We start from the raw sequence: 25,892 nt of genomic DNA, 5'->3' as shown, positions 1-25,892 counted from the left end.
CTGAACTGCAGGCTCTCTGTTGCCTCCTGGGGTCTGCCTAGCAACAGTGCCTTTTTCCCTTTCTTCCTCTAGCTAACCTTTTAAATGTAAAGTAAACCAGAAAAACCACTTTATTTGCATGTGTATTGCTGGATACTTGACTCTCAATGGGAGTGCTATTGTATCACAAAAGACCCGTAATAGTTCCTTAATGGTTCCTTGCTTAATATGCAAGCCAAAAACTGCAAGAGAGAGCAGAAAAAAAAATTCTCTCTGGTTCCTTTTAAAACCAAACTGTTTCTCTCTGCTTAAAAGCCTTAGCAGAGAAAAAGAAAAATATAATATTCCTACTGGCTTCTGGATTCTATCTATCTATCCACACCGCTATGCCACCATGTCATAATATATTCCCAGATTTGGACCTTAGCGTCCAAAATATAGGTGTTAGCATGAAAACCTCCAAGCTTAGTTACCAGCTTGGACCTGGTAAAGCTGCCACCACCCAAAAAATTAGTGTTTTTGGGCACTCTGGTCCCCCCAAAAACCTTCCCTGGGGACCCCAAGACCCAAATTCCTTGAGTCTTACAACAAAGGGGAATAAACCATTTCCCTTCCCCCTCCTCCTTCCAGGTGTTCCCTCCCTGGGTTCCTGGAGAGATACACAGAAGCAAGCTCCGTGAATCTAAACAGAGAGACTCCACCCTCCCTGTCTCCAGTCCTGGAAACCACAAGCACCGAGATAGCTAATCTCTCTTCCACCCCCCCCCTTCACCCAGAGGGAATGCAAAGTCAGGCTCGTAAATCTAACACACAGAGATTTTTCCCCCTGACTTCTTCCTCCCACCAATTCCCTGGTGAGCTGCAGACTCAATTCCCTGGAGTCCCCACTGAAGGAAAAACTCCAACAGGTCTTAAAAAGAAAGAAAAATACATAAAAATGGTCTCTCTGTATTAAGGTGACAAATACAAGGTCAATTGCTTAAAAGAATGTGAATAAACAGCCTTATTCAAAAAGAATACAATTCAAAGCACTCCAGCAACTACACACATGTAAATACAAAAGAAAAAAAAACAATAAACCCCTATTGTTTTATGATCTTTGTACTCACAACTTGGAAACAGAAGATTAGAAAGGCAGGAGACAGAAAAAATCCCTCTCATAGCCGAGAGAGTACAGGCACAAGACAAAGAACAAAGAACACACACCCAAAACTTCCCTCCACCCAGATTTGAAAAAGTCTTGTTTCCTGATTGGTCTTCTGGTCAAGTGTTTCAGGTTACTCCTTTCCAGGTGAAAGAGACATTAACCCTTAGCTATCTGTTTATGACAGCTGGCTTCCTCAGGAAGTCACCCTGTATGTAATACAGGACACCAGCAGCAGCCTAGTGGAAGGGCTGAATAAGAAGCGGAAGATGACAACAGTGGTTTTTGTGCATTGAGGAGAGAGTTGGGAGGAGTTGTGTGAAGAAATGCACCTTTTTACCCCCCTTTAACTTTTTCTTCCAGATAATGTGAGAAGGTCTACTGCTTTTGCTGTCAGCGGGATTCTTAGGTTTAAACAGAAGAACGGCCATACTGGCTCAGACCAAAGGTCCATCTAGCCCAGTCTCTTGTCTTCTGACAGTGGTCGATGTCAAGTGCCCAGAGGGAATGAACAGAACATTTAATCATCAAGTGATCCATTCCTTGTCTCCTATTCCCAGCTGCTGGAAAACAAAGGCTTGGGACACCATCACTGCCCATCCTGGCTAATAGCCATTGATGGAACTATCTTCCATGAATTTATCTAGTTCTTTTTTGAACCCTGGTATAGTCTTGGCCTTCACAACATCCTCTGGCAAGGAGCTCCTACAAGTGGAAATGTACAGAGGCTCTCAAAGCGGAAAGAGGTTATTTATTGGTAATTGTTTTTCAGGAGAGATTCTTGTGAATTCATACTATCAGTTCACCTTCCCAGCTAATTCTGAATTCTCTATAACATCAGAACTCTTGTGTTTTGGGAGAAGGAACTGAGATGTGTGTGATCTACTTTGCAGTGTAGATTAATAAGATTTTCCCTCCTGAGAGATTTCAATTGACATAGCTTTTCAAGGCAGTTCTGCAGCTTTCTATCAGTCTCTTGGTTCTCTCTTCTGCTACTCAGTGCCACAGCAGTGTCTGGCAGCCAGAAGAAGCAATTTCAGGTCAAGCCCTGCTAAGCCCCTGATGCTGTAGGCTGCAGCTTGAAGTACGTTTGTCATGTTGGAGCTGTGTCTGAACTGGACATGCTCAGTGTGAATAGAATTCTTTGAAAATTAAGCCACCATATTCTAAGAAGTCTCTACAGCACATGTACAAATGGTGATTTTTTTTTCTTCCAGAGGCTTATAAAGCTGCCGAATTTGGGTGGATTTTTCAGGAATGGCCAAAGGCACCTCTTTGGCTCCAGGGCGATCCCTTTACCAAACTTCAAACCTCTGCTCCAGAGCATGGAGGCCCTAGAGTTTCTCAATAGAACAGTTGTATGATTGTATTATTGTACACATGGCTTTGTTTTGTTGTTTTGCTAACCTCTTTCTCTGAACCAGCAGACCTGCTTTTTTAATGCTAAAACTTAAAAGTTCAGTATAAGACAAACACCCATCATGGAAAATTTCAGCCCAAATGGTTGAAGTTCGGCTAAGCTGTAAGCAAATGAAAACAGGGTTTTATAATGGGAAATGTTGGACAGCCTGAGTTTATAGATGTTGATGCCACCACCGTATATAGAGCAGTGAAACCAAGGCTGAAATTGTTCAATTGCACTGAGCAACCTGCCACACTTAATTAAATAGATGCTTATTTCTCGTTTGCTATGATTAATTTGTTGTAGGGTTAATTGTTAATGTTTGAATTTTTTGTTCAGATTTGTACTCAAGTAGTTGATTTGTTTGCTTTTTTTGACTTCTCTTTTGATGCCCGTCTCTGTCCTGAAACTCATTAGACTTGGGAGTTAACCAGGTTGTCAGTATTGAAGGTTGAATGCCACCAAAAATACTGTGGAGAAATGCTAGCATTCATCAATGAGTAATTTAATCCACAAACACAAATTCAACTACTATCTCTATGCTGATGACTGACAGAACTCTTGTCTCGAGATCTGTCTCTTTCTGTCCCAGTGAAAGTAATCTCCTCATAGATGTCTAGCCATCAGCTCAAGTTAAATATGATTAAAACAGAGCTCTTGATCTTCTGGTCTCCTGCCGACAAAGCTGCTGCCACTCGTTGGGGGAGGAAGTTTTTTGTCGTCAGGAGAGCTCTCTCCTTCCAACAAACAGCAGCTACACTGCGTACCTTTTAGCGGCATGGCTATAGTGGCACAGCAGTATGGCTAAAAGGTGCGTAGTGTAGACAAAGCTTTAGTCTTGCTGATTCTTTCTGCTTAATGTCTCTGAAAATGGCCTTTCATACCCATCTACACACTTAAACTTCGATTACTGCAACGTTCTTTTTTTGCTACATTTGATTAATGCAACGTTACCCTACTCCTATCCATTTAGAATGCTACTGCAAAGATTATTTTCCTAGCACATCACTCTGACCATGTCACTTTTCTCTTTGCATCCCTCCACTGGCTACCTCTTCTCTATCACATCAAATATAAACTACTTATCTTTTGTTTTCAAACCCATTCACAACCTGTCCCCACCCAACCTGTCATCTCTCATTCGCTATTGAGACGTTGACTTCTGCCTTCCAGAGTCACATTATGCTAACCTCCCTTGTCCACCTGTTAAATTTTCAAGTGGGCACCTTTGTGCTTTTCCACATGCTACGCGTCGTTCTTGGGGGGAACTACCCAGGAAGGTCTGTAAAACTATCTCATTATCTTCCTTCAAATCCTTCCTTAACTCTCCTTTTCCATCACGTTCACAAAAAACTTAACAACTGTTAGACTGCTGAAATGCTGAAACAACAGCCTATCCTGCTGCCCAGTGTGGTCGTTGTTTCTTTGTATACTACCATCTGTCTGTCTGTATGCACTTAGGTGGTAAGCTCTTAAGGGTAGGAACCATCTTTGTTTTGTATTTTGTGCAGTGCCCAACCCAATGTATTCGTCCTCCATGACTAGGCCTCCTATGGTAATACAAATAATAATCACTGATGTTGCTCTTTTTGATATACAGAAGCATTTCTAAGGAGTCATCAGCTTGCAGCTGCTGGAGGAAATGATATCCTATCTTTCTTGTGGTAGTTCTTATAATTGTGATAAGCTGTGTTTGCCTGCACCCTAATGTTACAAGTTATTCTTCAGCCTCTCTGGTATTATTCATATAATGACAAAACTTTCTTAATGTATGATTTTACTGTCTTCATTTTGAGCCTTGTCCTAAGAGCAAGGAAGACAGTTTGTTTATATTAAATGTAAATTAATTAAGGATTGTATAGTTAATGTAGGTTTACTTGCTGTTTACATGGGTTTTAAAAAATACTCTTTTTTTTTATTATACAGGCATAATATTAGACTACCAGAGAGACTGTGAGAAGATTATTTTAAAGAAATCTGGTGAGTAACTGTTAGCTTTGTCTTCTCCTTGTTCATAAAACCGTATAGGGGGTACTAATCCCTCTGTTTTTTTGGTTAGATACAATATATTTTGATGAAGGAGCTCATTTAAAAATGTTTTCAACAATCCTACATTTATAGGGTTTTTTGTTCTGCGTCTGTGCTTACACGAAGAACTTGCAACCTAAGCAGACCATCATTTCACTGCGCGAAGTCCTTGTTTTAGTAATAGTTACTCCTGTCACAGTATGTGCTGTAGGATTTGTGCTGATACAGCAGTTAGTTGCAAAGACTTACAGAGCATGTAGTTCCATCTCAGAGCCAAGAACTAATGTGATGGGATTTTATTAGTAGATATCTGGTTGAATATTAGTACTCTGAAGCTAGTAAATAGATTAGTTTGTGCACATCTGGGTGTCCCCCAACTCTTGAACGTAGAAGTTGACCTTGTCACTCCATATTTGAGAATAACTCCTTTTGATTTTGAGTGATTTATGTAAGTGCAGAAGACAACTACGTATTTTTCATGGGTGTCCATACATTACGTGTCCTTGTGGTTTTTCTGTTAATTGTGGAAGTTTTGTTACAGTTTGGGAAAGAAATAATGTAGTGACCCTTCTGACCAAAATCTCAGTGGTGTTATATGTGCTGTGACATCATACATGAGCCCTGTACAGCACCTTGGCAGACAGAATATCACTAAGCTCTACTTACTCAAAACCGTCTGTGGTAAACTAGGAAGAAAAATCTTCCCTAAAATTATAATCTGTGCAGGATTCTCAGAGAGCTTTTATGCTACTTAGCGCAAGACAGGTGAAATGCCACAAGTACTGAAATTCTGCTTTTTTGCTGAGGAAGTTAATAATCTTATGTCTGAAGGCAGATGCCAATGCAGGATTGCTGAGAGCACAAAATCCTTCTAGGATTGTGAGTGGAAGTGGTTTTTTTTTGTTTTGTTTTGTTTTTTTAAAAATAATAAAAGGAGCAGGAGCCCAGATTCTGAACTAGTAGAGCACTTAGGCAAAAAAAGAAAAATATATCTGAAAGACAAAAATGGCATTTCTGTAGTTGAGTTACTACATTCAAAATATTTACATGTGAGACTGTATTACTGATAATCTCTCTTTAACTGGCATTATTTTGACATGTATACTAAAATATTATCTGTTAGAGGGTTTTGAAATAATTTTTTTAAACTTATCTCCTGAAAAAAGTTTAGGGGGTTATTTCTTCTGAAACTATGCTGTACTTTGAGTAGTATTTATTTAAAAAAAAAAAAAACAAATCCCACCACAACAAAAAGCTAATCTGCAATTGCCAGCCTTCTTCCTTTTAAGTAGTGTTGCAAAGACTGGTTGTATACAAAGACTTTTATTCCTGCCCTTTTTCCCCAGACGAACAGGGGCTTTGGCCAATGGGTTGAATATCTGGGTGGATGACATTAAATAATACTGAGATAACGTCTTCCGTTCAGTCCCAAAGCACTTCACAATTATTATGCCTTAAATCCTTTTTAGGGTAGGTTGGTAAGTAAGGACTTAAGATTGGGGAGGGAAAATTAATGACTAGGAAAACAAATTACTGGCAGAAAAAAGGAAGCAATAGGCTGAAATATGGTTTTGAAGCAGTAGAAATTCCAAGGGTGACACTGGGGAAATTGCTGAAAGGAACTGAAGCTGTCTGAAAGACTTCTAGAATGACAGTTTTTCTTTCTTCCTTTGATGTGACCATTGGTCCAAATGTTGCTGGACAAATATCGTGAAGTTAGATGCTAACAAATTGGGAAGAAATATTATTTTTATTAAAATTTTCAATATCAAAAGTTGCACCTTAAAATTACATTATTACAGCTGAATTTTTGCATTTCACTGTCATACTTTTCTGTTTTATCTAGTTTAGAAATTAATATAGCCTAGTCACTTTCATTTTCTAGTCACTTTCATTTTCTGTTTTTGAGTGGTATTCAGACAGTAGTGTGGTATTTAGTTTGGTAATAAACAGTTTTTCCTGAGCGTATAAAGACTTCTATAGGTCATACATTTGGAAACCTGAAATCTTTGTGGGTCAAATTTGACCCACAATATGGACATGGTTAACCACTTAGTACATTTTCCAAATTCCCAGTTGTTTAATAATCCTTGGCACCTTGAAAATTGAATATTGCCTAATGACTTTGTTCTTTTACCTAAAGGATACTCTTTTTCTTTCTCTATCACCCTGTCACTTATGGGTTTTGACTTTTTTTTTCATCTGCTTGTGTACCAATACTATTCATGCCATGATTGGTCTAGAAATAAAAAACGTGCATAAGTCATGTTTGGAGTGCAGGAAAAACTCTACTTAAATATTGTGAAAGATTCTTTGTAAATAACATATAGAGATTATAAGTATTCAAAAGTGAAGGGATATTGCCTTATTTAGTAACAAATATAAGGATATTACAAGGTGGCCTTCTCCCAATCCATCAGTACTCTTCCTCTCGAACTACCCATGTTCTTGGTTTCCTAAGGATGGTCTTGGAGTAAGACCATCTTTTTTCCTGTTCACATTCTCTCTCTGTTGTAGCAGTGTGATAACTTTTCCATAGTTAAGAGTAAGACCAGCTTTCTCTGTAGAACTTGATTTGTCGAAGTGTTCTAAAATCTGTACCTTTTCTCATATTGCCTTGATTTTTTGTTTCTTTTAGGGGGTATTGGGTTTAGTCAGAGATCCATATTTGGGGCTATTCAAACCAGGAGTTTCCAAGGTACTGCTCCCTAGAAAAACTAGCTTCTTTTTTTTTAAGAGGTGATATGGTTTGCAATTTTTTGTGCACAGATAAAGATCAAAACAGGGCTGAGTTCATAGCATCAGAGTCTCAAATGCTAGAGAGTTACCCCAGTAGTGTGCATGCCACGCACTAGTCCTTGAGAGGAAATTATTTTACAATATTATACGAAGAATTTGGTTCTTCATTTAGTTGGTCTAAAAAGCACTTGTAATGCTAAAAAGCCCCATGAATTACACAAAGGCCTGCTCTATACTAGAAAATTAGGTTTTTAATTTTGGGGGAATGTATTCAAAGTAGATTTATAAAATATGTGAATATATATACATTCAAATGATTGCTGGCAGGGGAGGGGCATTTTAGCGATTGAGGAGTGGGGGGAATAAAGATGAGAAGAGAAGCATTTGGGGCTGCATCAAGGGGAGAGAGGATTATGGAAGGGGGATAGATGAGAATGGGTGCTAGTGGAGGTGAGAAGAATTGGGGGCTGGTAGAGGGAGAGAGACACTGGGAAGGGAACGTGAGGGTGAGGGATAGGGACTCTGAGGAAGAAAAAGGGGCAGGAAGATGTCAGCCCTCATTATCCCCTGCTGTGTGTACACCAACATTTTGGGCCCCACCTGCCCCTGTAGGGGCCCTGATACTTTCTCCCTTCCTCCAGTCATGTAAGCTGGGATATGGGGGGACCTTAAAACTCTAGGGGGTCTGAGTCATGCTCCCTGCCATCCTGTCTGTTTGTGTGCCAGGATCTAGGGGGCCCCTGTTCATCCACAGGGGTCACACTTGCGCCATGTCCCCCCTCATGTGAGCCAGGTTCTGGGGCCTGACTTTCTTGAGGGTTGGGAGTCTGAGCCCTCTGTCCTTTCTCCCCATGTGAACTGGGATCTGGGATCCCTTTCATCCTGGGGGTGTGTGAGCCCTGCTCCCTCTCCCCTGTGTATGTGGTAGGATGTGGGGGTCTCTGCCCATCTTTGGGGTTCAGATTTTCCCCTTGCCCCTATCACCGGCTCTCCTGTGAGCCAGGTTCTGGAGGGTGGTTGTCTTTCTGGGGAAGTCTCAGACCCTCTGTGACATTCCCCTGGTATTATCTGGACCGATGATCTGCTGGGTCACTCCAATCCTTGACTCCGGGAGCCAGCCTTACCCTGCTCTGCTGTGAGAATCCCCAGTCCTGGGCTGTTCACGCACAGCCTCTGGCATGTAAGCTGCTTGGATTGTGCAACCGAATGACACTAGCCAATATCTCCAGTCCCAAACACAACCCTAGGAACCTCTGTCTTGCAGTGTCCAGTTACGCCCGCTGAACGCTGCAGGCTTATATGAGTTTGTCAGTTTAACAAAGAAATTGATATGTACCAGGCTTGTTATCCCAAGACATTCCTGAGAACAGCTCCCTGAAAAAACAGCTTTTCTTAAACTTCGCAGATTTTGCCAATGTTTGTTGCAGGGAATAGTGGTGTTCTGAGGCAGAAAGAGGCACACCAGTTTTCTCTCACATGCTTAGAAGTACTGTAACCGCTATGTAATAAAACTGTTAGTGTCATATCTGAGATTTCTCACTGGCTTTGTTACCAATTACACATTGCAGACATCAGGGCTGGCTTTAGGGTGATTCCCCCAATTCCCAGGAATCGGGCCGCACAGCGTCCGGAAGAGGGATCCCGCACCTTTCACCAAAGTGCTGCCAGAAACAGCAGCAACTGATTGACCTGCTGCCAAATTGCCGCAGCTATCTTCGGCGGCAGCTCAGTTGCCGCCGCTGTCTTCAGCGGCATTTCGACAGCAGCTCTTTCGAATTGGGTCCAGCACATCCTAAAGCCAGCCCTGACAGACATTTCAAAGCACAACTATTATCCCCTAACACTGCAAAAAAAGTATATGTTAGAGTGTGGAGGATTTAGGAAATACATAGTCCATATGTGACCGGATGAAGAGAACAGCGGACAGGGACTCAGAATACCTGAGGTCCGTTCCCAGCTTTTCCACTGGCCTGGGTCTTGGGCCAAGTCTCTGTCTTGCTGTGCTTCAGTTTCCCCATTTGTTCAAGCAGATGAAAAGTGCTATGTAAGAGCTACATGTTGTTATCATTCTCTGTCCACCACATGTCTGTACTTCATGCCTACATGATAATTGCAACTGCCTGAAAAACTACTGACTCTTACTCACAATGTTTCTCTTTCTGTTTAAAAAAAAATCCTAGAAAATTAAATGGCAAAAAGCTTTAACGCAGAGTTAAGGTTCTCCAGGTAGTGATAGCTCGTGACCTTCCAGGACGTTGAGTTCAGTAAAACTCAGACTTATTAAAAACAAGAAATAGAGAATTAAAGTGCACAACTGTACTATCTTAACTTCTCCCTCTTTGAAAGACGGCCCCATAAGCCTATAATATACATTTACATGTTGCCTTTGCCCTGTGCTGAACAAGGATTTCCTACACTCAGGGCTTGTCTACACTTAAAACACTGCAGTGTTTCAGTGAAAACACTGTCTATGCTAAGAGCAGGGTTCTCTTGTCGATGTAGTTTACTACACCTCCCCGAGAAGTAGTAGCTATACTATCTACATCATGGTTAGATAGGTTTAATTGCATTGCTCAAGGGTGTGGTTTTTCACATCCCTGAGCAACATAGTCATACCAACCTAATTTCCTCATGTAGATCAGGCCTCATACACTTAGCCTACTCCACAGAAAAAACATCTTTACTAAAGTTTACAACTCCTTCAACCCCTTTCTACAACCCTTATGCACACAATACACTTATGCACTCAATACCACGAAACATTCTTTCACTTACCCTTAATTAAACTCTCAGACCGCACTCATCTCCCATCTAGCTGCTGACAGTCCTCATTGCAAGAAGACCCTGTGCCCCACTACTGATCCAGTCTGCACTTCACAGAGCTGAAATGAGTCATATTGAACTTCTGAGTACGCATGCACCTACTTCCTTTGATCACAGGGTTCAGGGAGAGAGGCTCACATAGACCCACACAGTCCCCCAGATCTCCTCATACCATAATCACAGCTTTTCAAAGCTGCTCCAGCTAATTCCTCCACCATTCAGTACAGCTCCACTTAACACAATGAGTGCAACCGGAGTGCATGCCAGCTGCAGGGGGTGCAGAAGTACGATTGTGTAGTCGTCATATATCTTATACTTTATATTTCTGGGTTTTCACAAGTCTGAGTTTTACTGAATTTTATGTTATGGAAGGGTACAAGCCATCACTGGGTAACCTTAACTCTTTATTAATGAAGTTTTTTGCCATTTAATTTATCAAAGAATAAAACCTTTAACTACGCTGCTAGTAAAAACAGTTTCTGAGCCAAATAATCTTACATTTCTGAGATTAGCAGTCCTTCATAACACCTTGTCTAGATGAGGATAAATGGTGAGATGTTAAAACATGTTAGCTATCGTATGTATTTGAAAGTCTAATACAGAAAAGTCATTGCATACTTTTTAACGTGTTAAGTTGGGGGAGTCTAAACTCTAACTTAATTTATTTAGCACAAGCTAAAGTATACAATGATGTGTATATGCTATATTTTTCTAATGTTAGTTATCTGTACTATGCTTTATACAAGTCTTCCTGTGTAGACTCTCCAAATCCTCTTCTACTTTGTGCAGTTGAATATGTTTTACTACAGAAAGAGCATTCACACCTGCAAAAGAGAGGCAAGGATTTGGTCTTTGGAAGGAGTGAAGTGATGTGATGTATGTATTGGAGTTGTCATTGGGCTGGATTGTCAGCTGTGCAGATCGCCTACTGTGTGCAGATGGGGAGTGAAGCTGTTTTGCCCCTTCCCAATCTTCACATGCCTGATGCATTGCAGGGAGGTTGGCATCACTAGATTTATGCCAACTAGGGAGATCAGGTGACTTTCTGCCCTCTTTACACTGACAGAGCATTGCAAAAGGCTCAGATATAGAAGAGAATGTATGTTGGATTATGTGTAGCTTTACCCTAAAAATGTATATGTTTGTGTGTGTGTGTGTCTCCCTTTTGTATTGTTTGGAGAAACTGATACCCATAGAATGTCCTAAATGTCATGCGAAGGAGTCACATTCAGATAACATATTTGGAAGTTAGAGAGAGATGGTGATATCTTGTATTGGACCAACTTCTGTTGGTGAGAGAGACAAGCTTTCGAGCTTACACAGAGTTCTTCCTCAGGTCTGGGAAATGTACTCAGAGTTCAGATCTACACTGCAGATGCATATCGGTATAACTACGTTGTTCAGGGGTGTGAAAAATTCACACTTTTGAGTGATGTAGTTATACCAACCTAGCCACCTGTGTAGACAGTGCTATGTTGATGGGGGTGGTTCTCCTGCCCTCTCAGGGAGGTGGATTAATTACGCTGATGGAAGAAACTATCGCATTAGCGTAGGAGGAACATCTTAATTTAAGTGCTACAGTAGCACAGCTGCAACACTGTATGTGAAGACAAGCCCAGTGTCACAGCTAAATACAATAGGAGTACTTGTGGCACCTTAGAGACTGACACATTTATTGTAGCATAAGCTTTCGTGGGCTACAGCTCACTTCATCGGATACATGTAGTGGAAAATCCAGAAAGAAGATCCATCCATCCATCCAGGGAACATGAAACAATGGATGTTACCATAATTGTTTCATGTTCCCCGGGTATATAGATATCTTCCTTCTGTATTTTCCACTACATGCATCCGATGAAGTGAGCTGTAGCCCACGAAAGCTTATGCTACAATAAATATGTTAGTCTCTAAGGTGCCACAAGTACTCCTAGTCTTTTTGTGGATACAGACTAACACGGCTACTACTCTGACAGCTAAATACATGATGGAACATATTTGTTTAGCGTAAGTAGTTAACAGATATTTCAAGGGGCCATTCAAGATTAGCTGGCTTGAGTTAGCATTTTATGCTTACATTTTTTTCTGCTTTTATTTAATCGGTTTGATTTATCATTTTAAACAATTTATCTAGTGATTATACAGTGATGCAGAGTTTCCATCTCTGTTTGCATTGGTTGCTTACTGATTTGTGATTGCAGACATATGCACATATGTAAAAGTTGGCTCATAGCTTACACATAAATGCATGGATGACCTCACTAATATCAAGGTGCGAGACAGATTAACCAAAAGTTGCTAATGTCCTATAAAATAATAAGACATAACATCCAGGGCTGATCCTCATTCTTTCATATATAAATTTTTAAGTATTAGTAACTGTAACGAGATTTTTTTGGAAGGTTTGCTGACTATCCTCTAGATTTATACCAGTGGTTATATATATTTTGTTTTTAATTTTTTTTTTTTGGACAACTTCTCTCCCTTTAATAATGTCCAGTAATTTTAACATAAGCATTGGTTCCCCTGCTGGTCAGATACAAAGACAGCCTAGAGCTGTCATTTAAGTAGCTGAGCCCTCCGGATCCCATTGCTTGAGCAGCGTAGCAGGAAGCAACAACATTCCTATCTAAGCAGGATTCTAGTGTTTATTTTTGCATTTCTGTCTATTTACTGTTGTAGACACAGTTCTTCTTTGTGTTTGAAGTTACTGGAGCTGGCCTGCCAAAAGTTAAACATAGAGAAGACGGGTGAGGTAATATAGTTTGGACCGACTTCTGTTGATGAGAAAGACAAGCTGTCGAGCTTACACGGAGCTCTTCCTCAGGTCTGGGAAAAGTATACAGAATGTCACAGCTAAATACAAGGCAGAACAGATTGTTTAGTATAAGTAGTTAACACACATTTCAAGGAAGTATTCAAGATGAAGTGACCTGTTAAAATCTGTCCAGTCATAGGAGGGAATAAGTGGTGGTAGTGGGGAAGTTGGGGGTGGGGGTGGGGTTAGTGGGTTATAAATTGTTGTAATAAGCAGTAAATCCAGTGTCTGTATTCAGTTCATGATTTTTAGTGTCTAGGACAGTTATGAATTTAAGCTCCTAGGCTTATCTTTTGATTGTGTTATGCAGGTTTTCTTTGAAGATCAGGACTGAGAGGTCAGATATAGAGTGTTTGCTTTGTGAAAAGTGTTCACTCATAGGTGATACAATGTATTATCAGTTTTCTGTGTTTGCTCTTTTGAGAACAGAGTGACTGTCTGGTTTCACCAGATAGTTGTTGTTGAGGCATTTAGTGCACTGGTCAAGGTACACCACATGTTGTGATAGGCATGTGTAGGACCCATGGATCTTGAAAGGTGTTTTGTGTGTGTGCTGGGGAAGTGTTGATCATCATAGCAGTGGAGCTTTGTCTTCAGGTTTCGTGTCTGGTGCTTCTTTGTGTTGGTGTGTCCTAATCTGAGGGGAGCTTGCTTCTGATGATGAGCTTGATGAAGTTGAGGGGCTCTTTCAAGGCCAGTAGAGGGGGTTCTGAAAAGATTTTTCATCGAGCATAGGTCATAACGGTTTGATGGTACCCATTGTCTTGTGAATATCTTGGGACCAATGAGCCACAACAATACTGTATACAAAAGTTAAACATGTCTCTTCCCCCTAACTCCACCTGTCCTCTTCCAGCAGCATAGATAGTAGAGGAAGAAATGCAAGAGCAGGATTTTTCTGACTAATTTTCTGGATCTATGTTAAAGGTGAATTGGTGGGATTTTTTTAAGTGGTTCTCATTACCATAGTAATGAGCACATCACAATCTTTAAAATATTCATCATTGGAACACCCCTGTTAGGTAGGGAAGTGCTCCTATCACCATTTTACAGATTGGCAAGTGAGACACAGAGAGACTAAATTGCCCAGGAAATTAATGATAGAGCAGGAAACTAAACTTGTGTTCCCCAAGTCCCACACTAACACCAATCACTGAACTATTCTATCTCTCGTCTAACTTTCAGGGCTCAGAGATAGGCCTGGACAATTACCTAAGTACCTTGTTTCCCTTGCTCTGCTGCGAACAGCCTGGCAGATTAGTTTATCTGTTATGTCCATGTACTTGTAAAATTCACAGCTACCACTTCATTCTCTAATTCTTTTTGCATGAGTATAATGCATGGAGGAGACACATGATAGCACAAGCATCATATGAAGAGTAATCAGGATACAAAGTCCCTATATGGTTTGCCATATGTGGGTAAGGTTAAGAAAGCACCAGATGAAACTATGCAGGGTGTAGTAAGCAGTGTTCTGTACAGCAGTCAAAAATAGTGAAAAGCTTGCACCAAACCTTAGGTGCTCATTCCTCCATAACCATGTCAATTCCTTGAGCTGAGAAGCTTTCTGTATCCATGAAGGATATGTGTATATGTGTATATACACACAGATGTAGAGTCTTGTCACTTCCTCCTATTAGAAGGAAATCGATAAAGAAAAATATATCCGATCAAGTATTCGAGTGCTCTGTTTTTAGAGTCATGAGATACTCTGAATTTATTTTCCTTTATTAATCATGGAAATGGAAAGCGTAGCCAGGAAACGGAGTTTGCAGAATACTCAATCTCCTTTCACCACTTTGGGCTGCCTTTACACTTTCCTAACTGGAGGAAGTAATTCCCCTTTTAGGATTGTCAGACATGATATAGTAGAAAAGAAGTTAACAAGCAAGACGCTTTCCCCTTTCTTTGTTCACATCTGTTAATGCATTTTGATGTTAAACATTGCCAACTTCTGCTCTTAGGAAGACCCAGCTCTTCGCGCCAGAAGTTTAACGGGTATACAGAATATAATTGTCTTTTATTTTTAAAGCTTTAATTTTTTTAGCACATGTAAGTTGTTCTTAATAGCTTTTTAAACCCTCATAACCTCTTGGTATTGTAAAATAGCATTTTCTCATGTGTGTCTCTCATGCAGATTGTGTTCGCTGTAGCAGGGGTTAGATTGGGTAGCAAGCTTTGGACCTGTAACCTCCTAAAGGGTTATTAGGGGAGGGAAAAAAAAAAAGAAATTTTGACAATGAGTTACAACACTGAAGAATTAAGATGGACTGTTTAAAATGTTAATGTTTACAATGAAACAGTTTGTCCAAATAAATCCTTTGTTTAGAAGAATAAACATACTGTGGACAAGAGGTGGGAAGAAAAGAGGCGAACAAGACAGTTGCAATGAATTCCTATGCTTGGATCAAACAACTCAGATGTTAATGTACACAGACTTGTCTTTAAAGCAGCTGATTACTGTAAATATTTCTGCTTCCTAAACTTAATTAAGGCCAGTCCATTTGTTTTGCTGCAGAGTAAAGGGGTGGAAAGAGTAATAAATGACAACACAACTTTGTTCACAATTTCTTTCATGCTTTGTGCTATGATTCTTGAGTAATCTGAAAGTGTATGCCCCACAAATACGGACTCTTCCGCTCCTTTTCAATGTGGAGATTAACTTGACAGAAGTCCTGTTGAGAATTTTCATAGCAGAGAACCAGAAACGGTGAGTAAATGCCTGCTTTCCAGATCTGCTTGCTAGGGGTACGTTTCAGACTTGTGGTTTTATTGCTGAAAAACTGGGTTGTTGCAGGAAACAAGATGATTAACCTGTGGTATCTGTTTTCCTGAGATGTTGATGAGAGAAATGGCTTAGTGCATTTCAAAAAAGGTCCATGTTCTGAATGAGAATAACACTTGAAGTTGCAAAAAATTGCAAGTTTTCAGTTTTCATACTTTGGGATATAACTTGATCATATTGTGTCAACTTCCTCTTGATAAAATATTGCAGTGTTTGGTATATTCCCTGTCAGTTCTCTCTGTCTAGAATCCCTTTCCTGCCTGTGTTTGTCTCATGCCTTTTCACATTCCTTATAACCCCTTCCTGAAAATTCACATCTTCCAAAAGCGTTTCCTAAATTGTCTCCTCAAATGTTACACCAGACTGTATAATTGTACTCCTCTAGAATTTCCAAAGACTCATGGAACTACCAAGACTCTGTATGGAGTACATTACCCAATCTACATTGCATTTGTCACTTCCCATCTACCTGCTTTCTGTCCTACATCCCTTATGCACGTTCTCCCTACTGTCTATGTCTATGTCCTTTGTATTTGTTGTCTCTGCAGGTTTAAGGTAAAATCAGGGTAAGGGATATAAAATGCATGAGAGTAAAGTCAGACTTTTATTATATAATAGCTTAAAGCCAAAATGTTACAATATTTAATTTAATAAAAGCTGGGTAAAATTGACAGCCATCATACATACAATGAAGTTTGCCTGTGACAGCAAAAGCATTCTGGGTAGTCCTGCATGTGCCCTTCTCAGGGCAGTGATGCCTTTGGTCTTGAAAATCCAGTCCTATACCCATGGGTGATGGCATACAAAGGCCAAGAGTGACTGTTTGGGGTGATCGTAGACCCCACACAATTTCAAATGTTGGTAGAAGTGCCTCTGTGTTCGAGAATAGCGTCAATGTGTGTGCTATGAGGAAAGCTTGTGTCTCTCCAGAAGGAGATATTAAGGCTAAGGTCTCAACCCAGTGTCTCTGATACATTTTATATAAAGTGCTATGATTCGTTGCTGTTTCCAGACACCTTTTTGAGAGGCCATAGATGCATCCTCAGCAAAATCAGGTACTCTTCATTTTCAGCCTACCAGTAGTAATCTGTTGATTATCTTGTCCTTTTGAGGGATTACAGTTTTTTTAATGGTGTCCACATTAGATAATGTCTTGAATGGCATGTCATTCCAAACCAGAACTCCATCTGTAATGATGGATATTGTGAACAAAGGACCTGTTGGCGCCAACAGGTGGAGGACACAGGCGGTGCGGAGGGTTTTACAGTGATCCCCAGAGTCAGAGATATGGATATTAGTTCACTGAAGGATGGCATGAGAGGTCTCTACTGAGAGCCAGTAATCCACTGGAGCCGAAGACCCAATTGCTGAAGCCTCCAGTTCTCACTCACCCTCAGCCACTTGTGATAATTATGGGATAAATATAAAAATCTCTGCCATATTGAAAACTGAAAATGTAGGTACAGTGTACCATAAAGTGAATTTATGAAAATAAATAACATAAGGGTTACTTTACTAATGTTTTATATTTAAGTGATTAAAACTTTTAAAAACTTTTTTATAATTTTTTCTTCCTGAAGACTACACAGAAAGTAGTTTTAAGGCTTATCTACAGGGGAAGTTTCCAAAATAAGAGCAAATTTTCCCAGAATAAGAGTATCTGCATGAGGAGTTAATTCAGAATAGCTATTTGGCTTTAAAAATCATGCCCACTTTAATCTGAATTAGCTTCACAGTATAGACAAGCCCTTACATGGGTAGCATTTGATATAGCAGGGAAAGAAGACAACTAAATAAAACCACAGTAAGATGAGAGAGAGGAAATGAGGCTGAACACATATGTAGATATCTCCATATCTACCTGTAACAGAGTTTTACCTGATCTGGTGTCAGATGCTGCCCTTGCCTCAGTTACTTCACTCAGATAGACTCACTGTCTCATGTTTTGGTGGGTCTTTGGCTCCTGGCACTAAGATGTGTTGATTTTTAGTGACTCTGTCCTCCAGCCAAATCTAAAACATCAGTTTACCTGCTATCAGGGATAAACCAAGTCTAACAGAATAAACATTTAGCAACCTTGCGCAAGGTACATAGGGTTAAGGAAACCCAATGAATTCAAATTACCCACTTCTTTTGGCTAAGAGTGATAGGCTTGCATTCTAAGCATGCATTCATTTGATTATAGTTCAGGCAGTGAAGATTCTCACGAACAACAGCATTGCAGTTTATTACTTGAATTGGCAGGGAAATTTTTCGTCCCTGTCTTGTCAAGTTTCATAAATCTTTGGGAATAGTATATTCTGAACAGTAATATATTCAGCTCTGCATCTGATAGGAGTGAAGAGAACATCTTAGTAGACTTAAGTCAAACAGGCTCTGAACAGTGTGTCTGCATCTCTCAAGGATTAAGTGGTAAACAAGGCTCAAATTCGGCCCAGTCGGTGATTTGGCAGGTCTTGAGGTGCTACAGAGCAAGTTGACATTCTCTTTTTATGAAAACAGTCTAATCCTATGATTGCAAGGAAAATCTTGAAAATATAAACTGAAAGGAATAGGTTCAGTGATGTGTAGAGGCAACCTAAACCAATAGGTGTGAATTCCCATTGAGATAAATCAATGAGAGTGCACCTTTCTTTAGAAAATCTGGTAACTCAGTTTTCCAGTGATTTAGAGCTTGTCTAGATTAGGGAAATCTTCACCAGTACAGCTAATGACATGGATGTGGTTACATCAGTGCATCACCTTACTATACACACTACACTGATGCAAAACAGAGATTACACTGGCGTAATTAGAACAGTGTAAATAAATAAGTTTAGATTCTGATACTATCGTATTTCTGGTAGCTGGGGCACTAAGCTCATATCTGTGTTTTAATCTGGCTTTGATTATAGGAGTATCTCAACCCCAGTGATGTGGAGCAAATCCCAGTGATGCAAAGCAGACCACTCCTTCATGTGGTGGAGCCCAACAGAATGCACATGATCATATTTTGAATATCTGGGTAATCTGCTGTGGGTGGCATTTCATTTTTTCTTAAGGAAATAGAGCTTGAGTGAGCCCCAGTAGTTTTTTCCATTTTATTTGTTGGTGGCGAGTTCAGTTTTTGTCAAATTTGATCCTCTGGATATTGGCTTATTTATCTGAAGTGTAAACACAGTGTCTGAATATGAGTGCCAGGTCAAACATGGACCTAAGGGTATATATGCACTGCAATAAAAGAGCTGCAGCAGTGAGTCTCAGAGCCTGGGCAATAGGCTTGGTCTCACGGGATTTGGGCTGTGGGGCTAAAAATAGCAGTGTAGATGTTTTGGGGTTGGGTTGGAGCCTGGGCTCTGAAACCCTGCTAAGGAGGAGGGTCTTGGAGCCTGGGCTCCAGCCCAAATGTCTAGACTGCTATTTTTAGCCCTGCGAGCCCAAAGTCAGTTGGCAGCAAGTCTCAGAACTCTGTCGTAAGGTGTGTGTGTGTGTGGTGGGTTTTTTTTTTAAACTTTTTTATTTATTTTTTATTGCAGTATAGACTTACCCTGTGGTTCATGTCAAACATATTTATTTTGTATTTAGGGCGAAGGCTCTCACTCCCTCTTCTCCACCTTTTCCCCTAGTTCCTGCTAACTTTGGGTAACAGAAGGACGTTTCGAAAAGAATGAACTCAAGTGGTCTAGATCACTTAAGCATCTGCTTGACAGATGTAGACTCCGAGGAAACAAACATAAGGTATGTCGTTGGAAAGGGCTAACAGATTTGAGAACCACTTCTGTTGTCTTAGGTTAGGGATCAGAAGCATTACCAAGACTTGAAGTCACTTCTTCTAAGGTCATGTGTACACTACGAAGTTCAGTTGCCGTAAGTTATGTCACTATATGTCCACTGACTCTAGCAGGTGATGTATGCGCACTTGGATGCTTTCATCAGCTCTATGCATCTTCACAATGAGTGGTTGCATCAAGGTAAAATGCACTTCATTGTAGGTAGGAATCTCACAGTTCCCCATGTGAATGTCCAGCTCAATGTCTTGTGGGACATTTCTGCAGTGTTTTGTGGGTTGCCACTTGTCTGCCCTAGGATTTCTGGGAGCTAGGTGTCAAGTTCCCACCATGTTTCTTTCTCCATTCCAGAGTGCCTATTCTATCCCGTAACTGTGATCCTGTTTTTGAAATCTTTTATTGTTTTGTATGCCTCTTAGTCTCTGCCAGCTCTCTGGCACAGGGTGGATTGATTTAAATCAGGGCAATGATTTCAATCACCAAGTGGTAAACCTCGATTAAAATAATCTATGTTAATCAACTTTTCCATTTGTACTTGAGTTATTTTCTAAAGAAGGTACATTCTCATTGATTGAGAACCATTAAAATGTGTTGATTGGTAACTACATATACATTTATTTAAGCAATGATATAGATACATATTTTCAGATTCTTAATAACTACCTTTTTAGTCTGTTAGGAAATGGTGAATGATGTATTGCTTATTAATTAGATAATTAACTTGTAGCTTATGATTTGTGTCAGGATGGTAACTGGAAGTTAATTAAACGTGCTAACCATCATGTACTATTTATTGTTATTAAACAAAACAGCCTTAAATGTTTTGGATAGATAAACTTCATTGTTTTCCCATCAGCTGGACAGTAAATTTACATGGTGGGTGGTGTCATAAAGATTCATTATTTGAGAACTGAACCAATTTAAGTTCATGTAGAAATAAGCTGTGAAATTGGAGAATGAGACCATCCAGCTGGGCTCGGTAGATGATCATGATAAGATGCATGATGTTGTCTCCTGGAGTCAGAGGCCAGGTCCCAACACCTGTGATGACTCTGCTGGTCTGTTACACCCAGTAGCCCAGCCCCAGGTCCCTCACAGGATCAAGCTCTTAATACAGTACGTAATCTATTGTGCCATGTGTAAAGCTTGATGTCAAAAGTTAGTTGTTTCTCCCCTGATTCTTTCTTTCTACATAAAAGCAACCTTTAACTCAAAAGTTTTTGATAGCGGCTCATGGATTCATATTAATTCTTACTTAAATGTTTTAAGAAATTCTAATAAGTTTAGGCCTTAACATATTTTGTATTAAATTCAGATTTTGAAAATAAACGTGTTTAAAATTAAAAAAAAAAAGTCTTATAATTTAAAAACCAAGATCAAACAGTTTAAATTAATTTTTTTTAAAGTTTTTTTTTTTAAATCAATTTGTATCCTCCCTGCTCTGGCAGAAACATGGACCCTACACAACTCAGTGCAACTCTCTTGAGCATTTCTAGTAGGAACACACAATTCTCATGTATTTGCAGAACCTGGAATACTACCACAGTCAGAATTGCAATGAGGAAGCTTTGGGGATGTTCAAGCACAGTAACTGCATGCTGATGGACACAGCAATTGAAAATGCCAGGTTGCTGCCGTTATTCATGGAGCAGGTCCACACAGAGGATCACCACTTCTGGGGCTGAGAAATGAGCAGTGCCTGGTGGGCTTGTGTCATAATGCAGGTTTGGGATGACAAGGTTGACATTAGAACTTGTGGATGCAAAAGACCACGTTCCTCAGGCTGTGTGCTGAGTTGGGCCCAGCCATCCAGAGCAGGTACACCAAAATAAGAGTTGGATTGACGGTAGAGAAGCAAGTAGCGATTGTGCTCTGGAAGCTTGCAACACTGGATTGCTATCTTTCAGAAGGCAATCATTTTTGAGTTGGAAATTCCACAGTGGGTTGCGGGGGTGGGGGGGGGGGGCGGACTGTTGTCTTGAAAGGGTGTAAGAGTTATTAATCATCTCCTGCTATACAGAATTGTGATTCTTGGTAATCTGCAGAATATTGGATATATTTGCAACAACAGGGTTCCTGAAATGGGTAGGAGCAACAGATGGCAGACATATTCCTATTCTGGCCCCTGCCCACCTTGCCACTGAGTACATCAGCAGAAAGGGATTCTTTCCCATGGTTATGCAAGCCCTGGTGGATCACTGGGGACACTTCACTGAGGACAGTTTGGGCTGGTTGGGGAAAGTGCATGATGCCACATCTTTAAGAACATTGGACTTCTAAAAAAGTAGTAAACGGGGACATTCTTCCCTAACTGGTGCACAAACCTTGGGGATGTTGAAATACCAATAGTGAGTCTGAGGGATCCAGCTTAGCCATTGCTCCCCTGGCTCATGAAGCTATACACTGACCACTTGGACAGCACCAAGGAAAAATTCAGCTACTGTCTTAGCTGGTGCAGACTGATAGTTGAATCTGTGTTTAGTAGATTGAAGGGTTGTTTTCTAGGTAGACATCCCCATCATTATTGCTGCAGGTTGTGTTCTGCACAATATCTGTGAGGCAAAGGGGAGAAAAGCTACTGCCAGGATGGAGGAGCGAGGTGGACTGGCTATCAGCTGAATTTGGACAGCCAGACCCCATGGGCTTTTGGAAGAACTCACTTTGAACTTCTATGGCTGAGGGAGACCTTAAAAAAACATTTTAACTCTCAGGTACATTAGTGTTGTCTGATGTTCAAGGGTGGGTTACTGCCTCAGAAATTTAAAATCTAATGCTTGGTGTAGTCTGTTTAATGGGGGCTGGGCGGGTTGTTATATGCTGTTATGAATTCCATAATGCTTGGTGTACATTCTTTAATGGGGGGGAGGCATTGCCCCTCCCCCCCAATGTCTGTAACACTTTGTCTAAATATTTGAATGTGTGTTCTTTATGGGCTGCTGCTATAAGTTCTGTAATGTTTTCTCTACAGTAATAGAGATGCAACATTTTCAAAAAATAGCACTTGATGTGCAAAGAAACAGTCAACAGTAATAGAGTGCCAAAAAGTTAAAACAGTCTAGCAACAGTGTAAAGGATACTTGAAAGCCCAAATCCAAAATGAGATGAAAGAAGTAGTGTCTGATTCTGTGATTTCTCCATGTTTACTACCAACACAGAGTGGTAGGGGTATGAGTGCACACCATAATGCCAGCTGTTGTGTTTGGGAGAGGAGGGGTAGAGGAGAGGCATAGGGTCTCCTGACCATGGAGTTTTCCGAGGATTGTAAAGGCTACGGAGTCAGTGTTCTTTGGGCATGTAGGTCAACAATATCCTGCAACGTTTGTAGCCGGAGCAGACCCACAATGTCATAAACTCATAGACTTAAAGGTCAGAAGGGACCATCATGATCGTCTTGTCTGATCACCTGCACATTGCAGGCCACAGAATCTCACCCGCTCACTCCTGTAATAGATTCCTACCCTCTGGCTGAGTTACTAAGTCCTCACATCATGACTGAAAGACTTCAAGTTACAGATAATCCACCATTTACACCAGTTTAAACCTACAACTGATCCGTGCCTCATGCTGCAGAGGAAGGCAAAAAACCCCTACGGTCTCTGCCAATCTGACGAGGGGGAAAATTCCTTCCTGACCACAAATATGGTGATCAGTCAGACCCTGACTATGTGGGCAAGACCCACCAGCCAGACACCTGCAGAAGAATTCTCTATAGTAACTCAGAGCCCTCCCCATCTAGTGTCCCTCAACCAGCATTTCCTGTTGCATCTCTTGGTTCTTCTTCCTCAGCTGCAGCAACTGATTACTCCATTCTGGGTCCTGCTCCATGGTCACAGTCCTCCAAACTCTGTTTTCACAACCCAATGCGATAGAGGATTGGAGGAGGTTGCTCAGCATATCTTCCAGAGTCCTCTTGTGTTTTCTCCTGATGAAGGTCATATTTTCAGTAGGTGTGGATTGGGAATCCCTCACTGACCCTGAACCTGAGGCTATTGTTAATTACAGGATTAGATGTTGTAGAGGGATGGGACCGGGGCTCAACCCTCCCTGAGGGGCGGAGGGGAGCCACACCGGCTCGCCCTACACTGTCGGCCCGGTCCCTTGGCTTCAGGGCTGAGGCAACAATGCCGAGTCGCTAGGGAATTCGGGCCTTCCTCTGCAAGGCTGAACAGCAATAGTCGGGCTTCCCCGGGTTAATAGGCTCAGGACCTCAGGCAGGGCTGAGCAGTAATAGTCTGGCTTCCCAGAGTTAATAGGCTCAGGCCCTCAGGCCGGGCTGAGCAGCCATAGTCTGGCTTCCCAGAGTTAATAGGCTCAGGCCCTCAGGCTGGGCTGAGCAGTAATAGTCTGGCTTCCCAGAGTTAATAGGCTCAGGCCCTCAGGCAGGGCTGAGCAGCAAGATAACCGGTACAAAAGGTCTCCTTGGCCAAGGGGGGAGGGGGAGTCTGCCACCCTTGGAAGGGTGGCAGGGGGGACGCAGGCCCTCCCACTCCACTGCATCCCAGCCCGGGGCCCTAGCAGCGGCAAGGATTTGCTGCAGTTAGTGGAGGTCCTGGCCGCAACACACTGACATAGGCTCAGGTATGTCTACAGCTTGACTGAGGTCGGCTACCCTCGGGCCGCTTCCAATGTCCCCCTCACTGGGTACCTGCCATCTGCCGGCACCGTCCGGTGGGTCCCAGACCATGGGTTCCTCAGGGCACCGGGCGTCGGGAAGTCCAGGCCACTTCTCTGTGTACCGGGCGTGGGGAAGCTCAGGCAGCTCCTCTAGATGCTAGGCGTCGGGAAGCTCAGGCAGCTCCTCCGGGTACCGAGCACGGGGCAGGTCAGGCCAGCGCTCCTCCGGGTACCGAGCATGGGGCAGGCTGGGCCCAGCAGTAGCTCAGGCACCAGCGTCTGTCCTCTCCGGCAGCCTCCCGTCAACTGAGCGCCGGGGCTGGGCTTTTGTACTTCCTGTCCTGCCCCTTGACTCCGCCCACTGCTGTGCCTGTTCTGGCTTATCTCTCTTAGGCGCGGTGGGGAGTGAGGCCTCCTTGCTACAGATGTGTACAACAGAAAGGGAGAAGTAAGTCTCAAAATTCCCTTGTATGATTCCCATTAAAACCTTCAAAAAGAAGTGCTAATTATCACTTTTGCTTTGGAGTCTCTTGGTACAGCATGACTTTACAGCTTAAACCATGCTTAATACTCAGTCCTGCCAGGAACAGGGGACTGGACTAGATGGTCTTTCTAGGTTCCTCCCAGTCCGATGATTCAGTGGTGAATATGGCCTAGCCTACTGGGAAGAAGGACAAGCGAGTGATTTGTTCCATGAAAGTCCAATGAATATTACGGTATTTTCACATGTGGTGGTGATGTTGGCTGATATCTCACTCCTGAGGGTGACAGGGACAGAACATTGAGCAGCTGTTGTCATCCCGAAGCAGCCCGCCTACTGCAATGGTCCCAGCTGAGCTCATCCGAGACTGGTGTGGGCAAATTTCCTGTCACGTGGGGAGCAATTGGGCTGCTACCCTTAGAAACGTTTGGGAGAGGGTCGCAGAGTATTTCCAGAAACGTTCATGGATGTCTCTGAAGAAGACAAAAGGGTCCATCCCTGTTTAGATTAAAAAAAAAAAAAAAGTGTACTCCATATCCTCCCTGTTCCCCACTGTCTCACGCAGCAAACCAAGCAATTCAAAAGCGGATACAGACTTTACCTCTGGTCTCTTTTACCTTTGCCCAAGCACAGGATACTGCTTTGAGGTGGACTGTGTAATCAGACTGCCAAACTGTTTTTTAGAATGTATTCCCTAAGTCTATATTTTCTAATATTATACCAGTAAAGTATCAATGAAAAGTCAGTGCCTTTTTTCTCAAAAGTTGAGAACAGTCTGGGCCCCATTTTTATATGGCAAAAGTAGGGCATAGTGGGAAGGAGGGAACAAGGGCAATGAGGTTTCAGGCAACAAAAAGAGGAAAAGGTTAGTACAAGCAACAGTTCTTGTTCGAACTTGCCCATGTTTTCCTCTCCTTAATCTGCGGGATCACGGGAGTTTCCCTGGCTCGACTTGAGAATTTTCAAATAACTTCTGGCACACGGCATGGTTTGAGTCCCCTCACCACATCATCCCTCCTCTCTCCCTTCTGTTCATGGCAGGGGTCTCTGCCATGGGCTCCTGGTGCCCCACCAGCACCCACTGTCAGGTGGGGCCACTGCCAAGTATGGTATGCAGCTTGTTATAAAAGCAACAGGTCTGTGGGACAGCACCAGATTCTGTGCCTCCCTCACCTTCTGGTATGCTTGCCATAGTTCCTTCACTTCACATGGCACTGATGTTGATCTCTGTCATACCTCTTGTCGAGCATCCCACAGAAATCTGACTATAGATTTTGACATTTCTGTGATTGTTCTATGGCTGTGCTTGCACAAC

The 25,892-nt window shown here is 41.8% G+C and overlaps 1 protein-coding gene across 9 annotated transcripts in view; it reads left to right on the top strand.

Annotated features, from left to right (window-relative positions):
• FBXW7 (F-box and WD repeat domain containing 7) overlaps positions 1–25,892 on the top strand; it is a 312,721-nt gene that overhangs the window by 66,679 nt on the left and 220,150 nt on the right. For 8 of the 9 annotated variants that reach the window (XM_050946415.1, XM_050946413.1, XM_050946416.1 and 5 more), the window contains one exon: positions 4,452–4,505. The exons of the other annotated variant lie outside the window; for it this stretch is intronic. The gene's annotated coding sequence lies outside the window, so the exon portion shown is untranslated. The remainder of the gene's footprint in view (positions 1–4,451; positions 4,506–25,892) is intronic. 9 annotated transcript variants of the gene reach the window in all.

Source organism: Gopherus flavomarginatus, chromosome 3 (genome assembly GCF_025201925.1).
Source record: "Gopherus flavomarginatus isolate rGopFla2 chromosome 3, rGopFla2.mat.asm, whole genome shotgun sequence".
Lineage (NCBI taxonomy): Eukaryota > Metazoa > Chordata > Testudines > Testudinidae > Gopherus > Gopherus flavomarginatus.
Note: the sequence above shows the minus strand (reverse complement) of the source record. Positions and strands in the feature narration are given on the sequence as shown.